At 50.1% G+C, this 15803-nt stretch overlaps 1 protein-coding gene across 3 annotated transcripts in view; it reads right to left on the bottom strand.

Moving 5' to 3' along the window:
• Positions 1-15803, bottom strand: part of TRABD2A (TraB domain containing 2A) — a 161070-nt gene that overhangs the window by 125445 nt on the left and 19822 nt on the right. The window contains exons 1-3 of one of the 3 annotated variants that reach the window (XM_051842701.2): positions 10065-11480; positions 9608-9830; positions 4983-5130 (exon numbers count right to left, since the gene is read on the bottom strand). The gene's annotated coding sequence lies outside the window, so the exon portion shown is untranslated. Of the gene's footprint in view, positions 1-4982; positions 5131-9607; positions 9992-10064; positions 11481-15803 lie in introns of those variants that run through there. The other 2 variants (XM_051842700.2, XM_070068854.1) reach the window with 2 other exon arrangements.

The raw sequence follows: 15803 nt of genomic DNA, 5'->3' as shown, positions 1-15803 counted from the left end.
AAGCTTCTGGCTCCTGGCTTTGGCCTGGTCCAGCCCTAGCCATTGTGGCAATCTGGGGAGTGAATTAGTGGATGAAAGATCTCTCTCTGTCTCTCCCTCTCTCTTTGTAACTCTGCTTTCAAAATAGATAAATAAATCATTTTTAATTTGGAAAATGTTTCTTTAAAAAGATGTCCTGATTTATTTATTTGAAAGGCAGAGAGAGAGAGAGAGAGAGCGAGCGAGCGTGAGAGCTCTTCTATCTGCTGGTTCACTTCCCAAATATTTGCAACAGCCAGGGCTGGGCCAAGCTGAAGCCAGGAGCCAGGACCTCCACCCTGGTCTCCCACATAGGTGGCAGAGTACTTGGGCCATCTAACAGGATCAGAAGTGGAGCAGCAGGGACTCAAACTCATGCTCCAATATGGGATGCTGGTGTTGCAGGCAGAGGCTTAGCCTGCTGTGCCACAACACTGGCCCTGTTCCTGTTTCTGTTAATCCGCAAAAGCAGCATCCAAACTGGACACACAAATCTTCAAGGCAAATCTGGAAGAGCCGCCCTTCCCCACCTTACAGACCACTCACTTCCCAACGGATGCTGCCCTGAGCCCCTTCTTTTTAGACATTCTAGGAACGCTATTGATAACATGAACCAGGACAGATAAAGGGTCCTTAACCACAGCTCCTCCATCCCTTATGCCCCGCTCTCCTGGGTGGTGCTGGGGCTGCCAAGGCCCTCCCACACCTGGCTCCTCTCCTCTGCCCACAGGCCGAGGGAGCCTCTCCCTCCTCTTCCTGACCCTGGGATGCTCTCTGCCTGGCTTGCCCACTCACAGGCCCAACTGTTGGCCTCTGCAAGCCAAGAAGGCACAAGCTGACGGTCCAGGGAAGGTCCAAGCAAACGGGGTGGGAAGGGCGGCTCTGTTGCAGCCTGAGCATCAGAAAGGGGCTGATTTCTGAGCCCACATCATCACGTGGGCAGGAACTGTGGCCGAGGGGTGGTCAGGAGCAGGTAGGGGGCAGAAGGAGGTGACAGTGCACCTCCAGCTGGGCTCCTCCTTGCAGAAGCTGTCCATGTGGAGCAACGGACAGCTTGAGACCCACGAGCGCCACCTGCGTGGGCAGGAAGCAGCTCCTCGTCTTCGAGCCCCGTGGGAATGCGGAGGCCCTGGAAGTGGGAAGCGCGCCGCTGGTGCGAGGACCCAAAGAGCAGCGAGCACCGCGACCTAGGTTGCACTGACCACCTGCCTGCCACGTGCCCAGGGATGGCATTGCCCTGATCCCGGGGACCCAGTGGGTCAGAGGGCTTTGCCGACTCCAATCCAACAGGAGCATCTTGGGGTTAAGCAGAGCGGCGGTGCTGACTGCGCTGCACGTGAGCTGGATCTTGAATGAGGTGGGAAAGGAGAGGAAAGCCTTCCAGACAAAAGGTCCAGACACAGCGGGCGGAGGGGCGTGGCAGCTCAGTCTGGCCAGGGACGGGGATGGGAAAGAAGGTAGGACTAGCTGTGAGGTCCCTGGAGCCGTGCTAAGCGGTCTGGACTTCATCCTGAGCCAGATGTTTTAATGGTGAGGAGCTCACAGGTGTAGACTTTCAAGGTGAGGCGCTCACAGGTGTGCATTTTATTTTATTTTATTTTTTTATTATTTTTTGACAGGCAGAGTGGACAGTGAGAGAGAGAGACAGAGAGAAAGGTCTTCCTTTGCCGTCGGTTCACCCTCCAATGGCGGCCGGCGCACCGCGCTGATCCGATGGCAGGAGCCAGGAGCCAGGTGCTTTTCCTGGTCTCCCATGGGGTGCAGGGCCCAAGCACTTGGGCCATCCTCCATTGCACTCCCTGGCCACAGCAGAGAGCTGGCCTGGAAGAGGGGCAACTGGGACAGAATCCGGCGCCCCAACCGGGACTAGAACTCGGTGTGCCGGCGCCGCTAGGCGGAGGATTAGCCTAGTGAGCCGCGGCGCCGGCTTACAGGTGTGCATTTTAAAGGCGCTCACAGATGGGTGTCTGGGGCCAGCACACTATTTTAAGCAATTCTGAATGCCTCCAAGTAAAGGGCTCCCCCACCAGACTGCCCTGTACCCCAAAGCCTTAATTATCCCCAGCTCACTTCCCTGGGAGTCCTTGGGCCTAGGGGCAGATACATTTGTAACCCCATAAGGTCATGGGTGACTCTGCCGCCCGCGGCAGCACGGGTTGGCCCCAGCATCATCAGTGCTCGATGACTTCAGGTGCCTGGGCTCCTGGCAAGGCTGTGGCCTGGCCCCAGCACGCTCCAGGCACAGAGCTAAGTACCACAGGGCCAGCTTTCCTGCCCCCTCTTCCAATCAACACTGTATTGGATGCTCCCATTTCAAAGACTCTCTCATCCTCCTTTGGCCAGAATTCTCTGTACCCCCTCCAGGTGACACTGAAGTTAGAGAGAGTTAGAACTCAAAGTTAGACGGAGGAACTCAAACCACCAAGCCTGCAAGCTGCGGTAAGCGGCTTCCGGATACACCAGGGTGCAGATCCTGCCGGCTGCTGGGCCTCAGACCAGGCGCCTTAGAAAGCTGGAAAGCTCGCCACCTGGTGTCCGTTTCTGGAGTGGCAGCGGAGAACTGGAACAGCTTTTTATTTTCTCTTTTAGTTTACTTCCCGGAAAGACAGCGACAAAGAGAAGATGGCACTTCCATCCACTGCTTCACCCCCAGGGGTAGAAGCTCCATCCAGGTCTCTGTGGGTGGCAGGAACCCAGTTACGGGAGCCATCACCACTGCCTCCCAGGGTCTACTTTTACAGGAAGGAGGAGTCGGAAGCTGGAGCCAGGTAACAACCCCAGGTGCTCCGATGTGAGATAAAAGTGTCCCAGGCGGGTTTCTTAATTGTTGGGTCAAATGCTCATCCCAAAACTCATTTACTGAGACAGAGAAATCTCCACTCTGCTGGTTCACTCTCAAAATGCCCGCAGCAGCCAGAATTGGGCCAGGCCAAAGCCAGGAGCCAGGAGCTCATTTCAGGTCTCACACACGGATGGCAGGGACCCAGCCATCTGAGCCATGGCCTGCTGCTTCCAAGGGTTTGCATCAACAGGAAACTGGAGTCCGAGCTGGAGCCAGGCACTCTGCTATGGGACACAGGTATCCCGACCGCTGTGTCAGTCGCTGGACCAAACATCAGCCCCACTTTCCACATTGCTCCAACCCCATTCCATACATTTGGACAAAGTAGGGGGAAAAAACCAAATAACATAGTACCTAAGGGACACATGAGACCAGACACAACAACAAAATCTCAAAAGCAGTTCTTCAGAGAGAAGAGAAATGATATAAATAAGAAACTCACCTTCACATTTTTTAAAGAATAGCATTATAGAAAGGATAAATGAAGATAAAGCAATTTTTATTTTTCTTATTTGATCTAAAAAAATAACTCTTCAAGGTTATAACAGCAACGATGTGAGGCGAGCATTGTAGCACTGCAAGTTTAGCTGCCTCCTGCAATGCCCACATCCCATATGAACCTGCTCAAGTCCTGGCTGCTCCACTTCTGATCCAGCTCCCTGCTAATGTGCCTGGGAAAGCAATGGAAGATGACCCAAGTCCTTGGGCCCCTGCACCCATGTGGGAGACCTGGAAGAAGCTCCTGGCTCCTGGCTCCTGGCTTTGGATCAGCCCAGCTCTGGCTGATGCAACCATTTGGAAAGTGAGCCAGTAGATAGGAGATCTCTCCCACTCCCCCCCCCATAACTCCATCTTTCAAATAAACAAATAAATCTTAAAAAAAAAAAGAAGTTAATAACAATGTTTAATGTGGCTTAAAAAACTCACAAAAATATGACAAGTAAATAAGGTGATGCATGTTAATTAACTTGATTTAGCCATCCCCTATGTGCATATATGTTTCAAAATGTCATGTTCTATGTGATAAAAGCATACCATAATAAAATAAAAACATAAAAATTGTTAAAGGTAAATTGATCACATAAACCAGGGGTTGGTGACTTTGCAGAGGTGCAGCTGGGAACTGGGCTCTGCAGCTTCTGCAGCTATTTCAACACTTGCAGGGATCCAGCCCTGCTCTGGTAGGGCAAAGGCAGCCACAGACCATATGCAAATGAACTCGCATGGCTGTGTTCCAGTAAGACTTTATTTTGAACACCGAAATGTGAGCTACGTGTAATTTTCCCCCATGTCCTGCAATCTAATTCTCTTGTCGTTTTTCTTTCTTTCTTTTTTTTTCAACCACTTACAATGTGAAAACCACTCTAATCTTGCATGTCCTATGAAAACAGGTGCAGGCCAGATTTGGCTCTCAAACCATCAGTTGCCAAACCCTGGCTTAGGTTGCCATTTTTAAACCATTCGAGAGATGGGGCACATCTGCCCAAAATCAGAGCTTGCATTTCAGACCCACTGAGCTGGGGGCCTGTCTTTGAGGCAGCCGGGCCCCCTCCTCTGTGGCCACCTCATCTGTGGGTGAGAGCTTGTCTTTCTGACCTCAGCAATGCTCCCAGGTTTTGCAAAGCTGTTTCAGAAACTAGGAAGCAAGTTATAAAGGAAGGAAGGACGCTGGGACGTAGCTCCCAAGAGTCCTCAGGAAGCCCCGACTGCTTTGTCCCGAGGCTGCTGGCTGTCCTGGCCGTGTTTCTGTGTGCATGAAGGCAAGAACGGGGCTCTAAGTTCTGGGAGGCAGGCATGGGACTGTCCCTGGGTGGGGGATGGGAAGGCTGACCTACTGTTTGGCTTGGGAGCCAGCTCCTAAAAATGCCACCCCCAGCCTTGACTTCATATAAGTTCCCTAATGCCTTTGAGTTTAATACTAACAGCTGTCATGTCACCATACGACATTAAAAATATAGCGACACCACCATCAGAGATGGTCCAGGAACACCCTACTTGGCACCTTTGCTTAGCGCTGTGGTTCCTGCCCCAGAGACAAAGGCGGAGCAGCCCTGCATAGGAGCCTTAAGTGGGACAGTCCTTACGAATTGGAGATCCGGAGTCAAGCAGGCCTGCCACTCACCAGATCTCAGTCGATTCCCTGAAGTCCGGACCCCACCGCCACAGCTGCTTAGATGTCTCTGCACATAGTTGGCACCCCCGGTCAGTCCTTCCAGATCCTTCTATCAGGGGAAGCTCTGAATCGGCTGAGACTGGTTCCTGACAGTGCCCTGCGTGGAAGAAGTAAAGGGTCAGACAGTGTCTTCCCTGCCTCCTTTCAAAACACTTGCATCCGGAGATTCTCCCCAGATAGGAAGGGGCACAGCTACATACGGCATCCTCACTACATTTACATTGTAGAATAATTACAAAATAAAGTATACTAGAGGAAAATATACTGCATATTGTTGAGCTAAATAAAATCAGAGGGGCGGCGCTGTGGCCTAGAAGGCTAAGCCTCCCTCTGCTGCACTTGCATCCCATATGGGCACTGGTTCGAGTCCCTGCTGCTCCACATCTGATCCAGCTCCCATCCTGCTAATGGGCCTGGGAAAGCAGCAGAGAATTGCCCAAGTCCTTGCACCCTGCACCCACGTAGGAGACCTGGATGAAGCGCCTGGCTTCAGTCTGGCTAAGTCCCTGCCATTGTGGCCATTTGGGGAGTGAACCAGTAGAGGGAAGAAGATCTCTCTCTGTCTCTCCCTCTCTTTATGTATCTCTGCCTTTGAAATAAATAAATAAATAAATCTTTTTAAAAATAAATAAAAGCAGATTGCAAAATAGTATGCACAGTATGTATTTTACATTTTATTCTATATAAAATGATGACAACGATGAAAACTAAAAGTTAAACCCAGATATCTCTGGTGACAAAATGGTAGGATTAGAGGTGGCTTTTATTTTCTCACATGTACTTTTTTTTAAGATTTATTTTATTTATTTGAAAGACAGAGTTAGAGAGAGAGGTAGAGCCAGAGAGAGAGAAGTCTCCATCCACTGGCTCACTCCCCAAATGGCTGCAATGGCTGGAGCTGTGCTGATCTGAAGCCAGGAACCAGGAGCTTCCTCTGGGTCTCCCACATGGGTGCAGGAGCCCAAGCACTTGGGCCATCTTCCACTGCTTTCCCAGGCCATAGCAGAGAGTTGGATCAGAAGAGGAGCAGCCGGGAGTAGAACCGGCGCCCATATGGGATGCAGGCATTGAAGCCACAGCACCAGCTATTTACTATTTATTCCAACTGTTTACAGAAGTAAATAGGATGCTGTCCTGGTCCATTTTGTGCTGCTATAACAGCATGGAAATGGATCTCTCACAGTTCTGTTAGCAGGGAAGTTCAAGATCAAGGTGCCAGCAGGCTAGGACCCAGTCTGTTTCCAGGATGGTTCCTTGAATGCTGCATCCTGCAGAGGACAGAGCACTAGGCGGCTCAGAGCAGGACAGAGCCCATTCCCACAGCTCTTCTCATAGCAGCACTAACCCAGGCCTCACGACCGGAATACCTCCCCTGGGCCCCACCTCCCAACATGGTTACATATATTTTGTGTTACATATATTTTACCACCATGTTTAAAAATCACCCCAGAATTTTTTTAAAACAAAGAAATGGAAATTATAACAAATACAAGTACAGTTCTATAAATTTAAGTGAAATAGTTCATATATTTAATGATACTCTGTAATCAAAATATAGTAAGTTTTGTTAAGTATATTTTACCACAATTAAAAAAAAAAAAGTACTGAGGGTTTGGCATTGTGGCTGCAGCAGGTTAAGCCACTGCCTGCAACACTGGCATTCGATATTGGAGCACCAGTTCAAGTCCTGGCTGCTCTGCTTCAGATCCAGCTCCTTGCTAGTGCTCCTGGGAAGGCAGCAGAGGATGGCCTGAGTACTTGGGCCCCTGCCACCCATGCAGGAGACCTGGATGGAGTTCCTGGCTCTTGGCTCCTGGCTTCCACCTGGCCCAGCCCTGGCCATTTTGGCCATTTGGAAACTAAACCAGCAGAAAGCTCGCTCTCTCTCTCTCTCTCTTTCTGTAACTGCTTTTCAAATAAATCTTTAAAACAATTACATGAGTATCCACAGCACTACTATTCACCATAGTCAAAAACTGGAAACAAGGCCAGCGCCGCGACTCACTAGGCTAATCCTCCGCCTTGCGGTGCCGGCACACGGGGTTCTAGTCCCGGTCGGGGCGCCGGATTCTGTCCCGGTTGCCCCTCTTCCAGGCCAGCTCTCTGCTGTGGCCAGGGAGTGCAGTGGAGGATGGCCCAAGTCCTTGGGCCCTGCATCCCAGGGGAAACCAGGATAAGAACCTGGCTCCTGCCTTCGGATCAGCGCGGTGCCCCGTACACAGCGCGCCGGCCGCAGTGGCCATTGGAGGGTGAACCAATGGCCAAGGAAGACCTTTCTCTCTGTCTCTCTCTCTCACTGTCCACTCTGTCAAAAACAAAAACAAAACAAAACAAAACAAAACAAACTGGAAACAACCCAAATGTGCACTGACTGATGTGTCAGCAAAATGTGGTCTATGCATATAATAGAATATTATTCAGCATTAAAAAGTGTAACACACACTACAGCTTGGATGAACCTTAAAAAATGTTATTCTGTGTGGAAGAAGAGATACAAAAGGCCACAGTTGCATGAGTCCAGGTATATGCCATGGCCAGGGTAGGCAAATCTGTAGAGACAGAAGCCAGAGCTGGGCAACTTTCCTCCTGGGAGAACAATGTGGCACTGAGGGCAAGGTTTCTTTTCAGGGGTGAGGAAATGTTCTAAGATTGATTGTGGGGAGGGTTGCACAATTCCATGGCTACACTAAAAGCCATGAATCATAGAATTTAAACAGACGGACTATATGGCATGTAAATTCTGCCTCAATAAATCTGGTACTGACAGTAAGTGGGGGAGTCGGGGAGGCGGGGAGAGGGAAGGGGAATCTAAATAATCAACAAAGGCAAAGGCAATTTTAAATAATGTTGAAATGCTAAAGGGTAAGGACACAGATTAAATAGTAAAAACAACCAAAACAAATATTTAAACCATTCCAATCCAGGCAGGCCTCTCCTTGAGCGGCCCTGTTGATCAAACAACCTCTGGTTACACCAGGCGGGGACCTCCGAAGTACAAGGTCAAGTACTGTGCAACCGCCCTAAGGAAATCCCAAGGGACTGCAGGTTTCCGAGTGAGGGACACCCAGAAGTGCAGACTTTCGAGTGTGTCCCCAGGAGGCGTGTGGTACATCTGGGCACTCACAGTGCATTAAAATATGCATGGAATTTCACATCGGACTCTCCTCAGCCTCCTCCCCCACCAGGAAAATCCCAGGTCTGGAGAAAAACAGAGTGGGCAGCTGCCCCACCCCGCCGCCGGGGGGGGGGGGGGGGGGGGGGGTTGATGAGCCCAGGAGCCCCCAGCTCGTCCAGCCCCCCACCCCCCACCGCCACCACTCTAGCTCTCATTTGCTTCCCCTGTCTGGCAGATCCCCCAGCGCCCCCTTAAGGTTTCCAAAGGCAGGAAGGGAACCTACTCTCTGCAGAGAGAAAGATCACCTGCTGGCTTTTAGAAAAATATTCTGTCATTCTTGGCTAAATTTAAAATGTGAATCACAAGAGAAAAGGCAGGGTGGGGAGAGCAGGCAGGGACAAATCTAGAGGGAAAACCAATCTAGATTTAGAAACTGCCAGGCGCTGGGATCCTCAGGCCATCTCAGCCTTGAACTTCCTTTGCAGGCGGCCACTGCGAGGGTTTGGGAGGTTTGGTGGAGATGGGTGTGGATACCCGCCTCTGTGGTGGCCTGCCCGAACGCTTTGGTTTCAGTTTTAAGCACATGGCTGTACAGGGGACTTCCCTGCCCCTGGGAGCAGCAAGAAGAGCTGACAACTGGAACAGCTCCCAAAGGAGGAACAAATGTAGCCAAAAACAGCCCCCACTGGCCAGCAATGGAGGCTGGGGTGCTGGGGTGTCCACTCAGCTGCCAGCACCGGACCCATGCATTCCATGGACGAAACCCACACGCGTGTGAAGGCGCAAAGTGTTTCACGGAGGGGAAACAGAAATGAAAGCTGACAGCAGGTCAAGAAGCTCCTGATGGCGGCTGCGGCTGGGGCTCACGTGGGTCCAGGGCCCAGTTGCTGTGCTTCTGGACCAGCTCCCCGCTCATGCTCCTGGGAAAGCAGCAGGTGGTGGCCCAAGTCCTTGGGCCCCCGCCACCCATGTGGAAGATTCGGATGGGGTTCCATCTCCTGGCTTCCGCCTGGCCCAGCCCTGGACATTTGAAGCCATTTGGGGCGTCAACCAGCAGATAGATGATCAGTCTCTCTCTCTCTCTCTCTCTCTCTCTCTCTCTCTCCTCTCTCCTCTCTCTCCCCCTCTCCCCCCTCTCTTCCTCTCTCTCTCTTTCTCCCTCTTTCTCTCTCCCTCCCTCCCTCCCCTTCTCTTCCTCTCAAATTAATAAAATAAATCTTAAAGAAAAAAAACTCAGTTTAAAAAGCAAAGCAACAGCAGCAGCTGGTGATAACAGTGAAAGTCCATGCCAATCAACGAGGAGGAAGAAATGTCCGGAGATGGCCTTTCTCGTGCCAGCAGATGAAGCCAGCCTGGCAAACCTTCCGGGAGCCAGATCGCCTTCCCCATTCGTCCCCAGTGAGGGAGTGTAGGGAGGGGCTTTTTCAATACATTCAAAGTTCAAACGCAACAAGAGTACCTGGTGAAGTTCAGTTCCTCTCCCCAGAGGACCCATGCGTTTCTTTTATTTCCTTCCAGGGCCAGTTTGTATATTTTCAAGTGCCGTGTATGTAGCAGCAAACTTCAGACGGTTCGTGAAAAATTCGTGTTATCTTTTCATCCCACTTTTCCACAAGCTTTTTGAAGCCCCCTTGTCTGGATGTGCGTTTGTACAAATATATAACGTCTTCCCTCTTTATTTCCTGCAAAAGGCAACATAGTGTAGCACAGTTCAGAGGTTGTGCTGTCTTTGTTATTTATGTTGAGCACTGAGGTTATCTCCAGCTTTAGCGATTGCCAACAATGTGGCAGCGAAAAGCCTTATAAATAACAGGAATCCTCACACGTGCACGGAAAAACAGCCCTAGAAGAGAAAATGGCGGAAAATTTTGCTAGCAATGAACACATTGCCCTCCATAAAGTTTATGTCAACTTACCCTCTCTGATCTCTCCGGATTTCAACACCACTGTGCCAAGGAACTTGCTTCTCAGAGGGAGAGGTCCGTGGAACACACAGGTGAACCGGCTCCAGGACAGAGGGCGAGGGGGCTCCTCCCTCCTTCCAAAGCTCTCCCTTTAACCTCTATTATTTGATGTCATCCCCTACCCCTCGGCCACTGGTTTTGGGAGTCACCCCAGTCGGCCTGCAGTTTTCTCAAGAGCTGTTGACTGTGCCTTATTCACCTTTGAACCTCCAGGCTCTGGCCCAGAGTCGGTGATCAATAACTGGTTATCAGGCGAGGGAACAAATTCATATATTGGGCATCTAGGTTCCGTTTAGGGAAAAGAATCAGAACCTAACAGAAGGACAAGGGTTCTAACAACCTTAAGAGAGTTCCTGACTCTACAGAGTTTCCATGTTTGGAATTTTTGTCTTCTTGCCACCAGCATTTCCCTAGAGAGCTTGGTAATTAAACACATAAAACTAAAAGGGCCTGTGAGAGTGTGGTGTGTCTTGACCCAGAATGCATGCATTGCGGGCCTACGCTGCCTTTAGAGCCAGGACATAGCTTCAGTCTCAGAATCCTGGGTCACAGCTCCGTGGTACCCTATTTTTCAGGCCTTGTAGAAATATTTCCCATGTGATACAAAGCACAGTCACTAGGCCAGAGCCGCATAAGCTCTACTGGGGGTGGCAGGTGGCAGGTGGGCAGGGCATCTTCAAGCATGGCCCCCCACCATGGTGAATACCTGTTGCTTGTTCCCCAACCCGGGACCCATCCATCTTCCTGCTGTGGGACCCTGGCCTCAGCAGTCCACTCAGGGGCCAAGAAAATGACCCTCCTGGCCCCATCAGAGGGACTCTTGGGACTCTCGCTGGCACTTATGGGTAAGAGCCTTGCTGGTTTTGGCTTAGCTTAGGTATAAAAGGCACAGGCTAGAGTTACTGCAGCCATTTTTTGCCACTGCAGGTGGACAACTTTCCGAAGGTAGACAGGAAGTGAGACCGCACCATCAGGGAGAAAGGGAGATCAAGGGCCAGACAACATTTATGCCTCTAGATTCAGCCATGCCTCAAGCTGGGTTTGTCCTCTGGAATTTCTAGTTATGTGAGCCAATAAGTTCCCTTGTTGCTTAAATCTATGCGTGCCACGCTTTTGGTTACATGCAAGAAAAAGCTGTAGCTTGGGGCCGGCCTTGTGGTATAGTGGGTAAAGCTGCTGCCTGCATTGCCAGCATCCCGTATGGGCACCGGTTCCTGTTCTGGCTGCTCCACTTCCAATCCAGCGTCCTGCTAACACCTGGGAAAGCAGCAGAAGATGGCCTAAATGTTTGAGCCCCAGCACTCCCACGTGGGAGACTGGAATAAGCACTTGGCTCCTGGCTTCAGCCTGGCCCAGCCCTGGCTGTTGTGGCCATCTGGAGAGTGAACCATCTGATAGAGATATCTCGCCCTTTCGGTAACACTTGAAAACAAATGTTTTTTAAAATAGTTGTTTTTTAATTAAAAAGCCCTAACTTATTCCCCAGCCCCTGTGAGCAGAGAGAACGGGCCGTGTGAGAAACTTGGTTTCACAAAGCTGCCAAGAAACTTGAGCTGTAGGACCAGATACAGGTTAAGAGAGACCCCTTATGAAGACAAAAAGATGCCCTGACACACAGTGGAAGGTTGCTCAGAGGCATTCTGCAAGCCACCGACAGACAGTGGATGTGTGAACACTCAGAAGAGAGTGGGGACGGGGTCAGCTCAGTCCGGGGGTGGAGATGGGCGTGCCAGTCAACCTCCATCACCTTGTCATCAGCAGTCATAATAAACCCACAACAGATAAGAGAATCACTCTTCTGTCCCATATCTACTCCCCCTGGATCTCCCATCTCACCTCCTGTGATAAGCAGACACAAGGTTTGGTCCTTGTCCTTGGTCCTGGCAACACAGCTAGGAAAACCTTTGGAACCTCTCCGGTGATAAGAATGTCCTTTGTATGCTAATGAGATGACTGGGTGTCTGGGAGCTTCAGAATGTGGGGTTGGTCATGAGAAAGACCTAGGTCCTACAAAAGAGTTGGATCCTTTGGCCCACCCCCATTCTCTGGGAGGAGAATCATCCATGGCCATTGATTGACTCAGTCATGGCCACATAAGGAAACCACCACCAAAACCCCTAAATGATCTCTGGAGCTTCGAGGCTGGCAAGCATATCAGGGTGCTAGGAGGGTGGCCTGTGTGGAGAGGGCTTGGAGGCTGCACGCTTTCCCCCTGTCTTGCCCGCAGCCACCACAAGTCCACGCCTCAGCCCAGGCATCTCACGGGAAGTGTGGGCTGCTCCCGACTTGACAGAAACCTAACAGGAGTGTTCCCCTGGATTCTGTGAGCGGTGATTGACTGTAAGGGAGTAGTGGAAACCCATGATCTATAGCCAATGGGGTGAGAAGCGCAGACGGCAATCTGGGACTACTGAGTAGCATCTCAAATGAGGGAATATTGTGGGATCTGATGCTAATTCCAGGTACACAGTGTCAGGACTGCACTGAATTCTTAGACCCCAGGTGGTATCCAGAGTGGGCAACTGATTGGTATAAGGGAAAAACCCACGAGTTTGGTGTCAGACGTGTTATGAGTAAAAACAGATCCCATTCTCCCCCATTCTCAAATCAGAAAAGACAGTCATGTATGTGTGTGTGTGTATGTGTGTTCTGCAAATAAAATGTAAATACTTTTTTTTTTTAGTTAAGTAAAAGTTAAAAGCTGAAGGAAAGCTGGCTACACCAAGAGACGAAAAGACACTGTTAGCAGAGGTCTGAATCCATTTGTGGCCCACATGACTTTATTATTATTATTATTATTATTAATTTATTTATTTGAAAGGCAGATTGACAGAGAGAAGGAGAAATGGCCACCAAAACAGCCAGGGCTAGGCCAAGCTGAAGCCAGGAGCCATGAACCCCATCTGGAATTCCCTCTTGGAGGGCAGGAACTCAGGTACTGAGCCATCAGCTGCAGCTTCGTAGGCACATTAGCAGGAGGCTGGAATGGGAGCAGAGAAGTCGGGACTCAAACAGGCACTCCCATGTGGGATGTGGGCAACCCAAGGAGCTGCTGAACCTGATATGTCGCAATGCCCGCCTCCCATAGGACTCCCTACCTGGACAACAGATCATAAGCAGCTCTCCCCACCCACTCTCCTCCCCTACCACCAAAAAAAAATCCCCTCTAGAGGTCAGATCTGACTTCCTGTCTCCCCTGCCTGTGACCCTCTGCTGGTTCCCCTTCCTGATCCACACGCAGTCTCTCAGTCTCACTTCTGTTCATACATTTTTTTATGGCGCCTTCTAAGGTGTTTCCAGGCGTTGCACCTCCCTCCCTTGCTTCTGTCTGCCTAGATTTTCCTGCCATGCCTTGGTGGATGTGGTGGACTCTTACTCAGGTTTCAGAGTGACTCAGAGGTGACTTATTCTACCCAGGCCCCTCCCACTCACGCTCACCTCCTGGGTGCCGGGATTCCAGAGCGTGAACTTTACTTATTGACACAGCCTCATGTTGCGGCTGTAAGGTGCCCGCCTCCTTCCCGGGCACTGGGACGTGGCCTTCAGGGGTCTGTCCGCAAAAGAGGGGCAGAGGCCCCTGGCAGGTGATGCAGCTGATGTCCAGGAATGCAGGAGCTGAGACTGCTCAGGCCGAGAAAGGGCTGCTGGGAGAAGACCTACACTGGGTCCCTCTGTCCTAGGCACCCCACTGACCCCGGCTCTTGGTGCAGCCCACGGCTCCCAGCCAAAGCTCCCTTCCCCGTGACTGTCAACAGGAGGAAACTCCCTCTGAGGACCCTAAGAGGCTCTGGGCTACCAGGCAGTGTGATTATGACTGTGAAGTTATTAGACTTAGATTTTATGTGGAATGCTGGTTTGTACATATTATGAGTAAGACCAGTAAAATTCTTTTGGATTGTAAAAATAAATCGCAATTAAATTTTATTTTATTATTTCAAAGACAAGTCTCTCTCGTTGCATAATATTCAAATAGTAAGGTGAGGAAAAGTGCCCACTTGTTCAGGCTTGACATAACCACTGTCCACAGCTGAGTGTGTGTCCTCTCAGACTCTTTCTCAGACCTATACAAGCGTGTTTGTGTGTGTCAAAATCACACACGCACACATGTACTTCAGAAAGTTCACGAAAAACGGAATAAAAAGATAAGTTTATTGGGGTGCCCCAAATTTTTGAGAGTGGACAGAGGTTGAGTGTAATGGCTAGATGCTGCTTGGGATGCCTGCATCTCATATTAGATTCCAGCTTCCTGCTTATATACACCCTGGAAGGCAGCAGATGACAATCACGTACTTGGGTCTCTGCCACCATGGGGGAGATGCAAATGGAACTCTGGTCTCCTGGCTTCTGCTGGGCCCAGTCCTGACTGTTGCTGGTATTTGGAGAGTGAACCAGTGTATGAGGGGCTCTCTCTCTCTCTCTCTGCCTTTCAAATAAATTAAATAATAATTTTAATAACATTTGAAAGCCATATATTCTTTGTTTTAAAAACAATTTGAGGGGCCAGCATTGTGGCACAGAGGGTAAAGCCATTGCTTGCAAAACCTGCATCCCATATGGGCTCCGGTTTGAGTCCCAGCTGCTCCACTTCTGATCCAGCTCTCTGCTAATGCTCCTGGGAAAGCAACAGAAAATGGCCCAAATCTTTGGGCACCTGAATCTTTTGGGAGACCTGGAAAAAGCTCTTGGCTCCAGGCTTCAGACCAGCCCAGCTCTGGCTATTGCAGCCATTTGGAGAATGAACCAGCAGATGGAAGGCCTTTCTCTCTGTCTCTCCCTCTCTGTAACTCTGCCTTTCAAATAAATAAATCTTTAAAGAAAAAAATTTGGCCGGCGCCACGGCTCAATAGGCTAATCCCCCGCCTTGCGGCACCGGCACACTGGGTTCTAGTCCCGGTCGGGGCGCCAGATTCTGTCCTGGTTGCCCCTCTTCCAGGCCAGCTCTCTGCTGTGGCCAGGGAGTGCAGTGGAGGATGGCCCAAGTCCTTGGGCCCTGCACCCCATGGGAGACCAGGAAAAGCACCTGGCTCCTGCCATCGGATCAGCGCAGTGCGCTGGCTGCAGCGCGGCAGCCATTGGAGGGTGAACCAACGGCAAAGGAAGACCTTCCTCTCTGTCTCTCTCTCTCACTGTCCACTCTGCCTTTCAAAAAGAAAGAAAAAAAAATTTGATGTACAGATGTCTCAGTCCCTATCAATCTATTTGATTCTTTCTAATGATCACACAGTAAAAGTTCACTATATTGAAGTCAGCAAACTATGACCTGCAGGCTGATATAACCCACCACCTAGATAGAGTTTACCTGGAACACAGCCATGCTTTTTCCCTTGCATAATATTTCTGGCTGCTTTTGCACCACCACAGCAGAGTTGAGAGGTTGCATCAGAGACTCCTGTGGCCCACAAAACCTAAAGTGTTTATTATCTGGCCCTTTACAGAAAGTTTGCCAATCCCCGCAAAATGCAGCTTTATTTAGCCAGTTCTCTTTTAAGGAAATTTAAATTATTTGCATTTGTTCAGCATTACAAACAGTCCCACAAGTAACACTTTCTTTTCCTTTTTTAAAATTCTTTTCATGTATTTATATTGATATGAAAGGCAGAGAAACTGAAAGAGAGAGAGAAAAAATATCTACTATCTGCTGTTCACTCCCCAAATGCCTACAATAACCAGAACTGGGCCAGGCCAAATTCA

This window comes from Oryctolagus cuniculus, chromosome 2 (assembly GCF_964237555.1).
Source record: "Oryctolagus cuniculus chromosome 2, mOryCun1.1, whole genome shotgun sequence".
Lineage (NCBI taxonomy): Eukaryota > Metazoa > Chordata > Mammalia > Lagomorpha > Leporidae > Oryctolagus > Oryctolagus cuniculus.
Note: the sequence above shows the minus strand (reverse complement) of the source record. Positions and strands in the feature narration are given on the sequence as shown.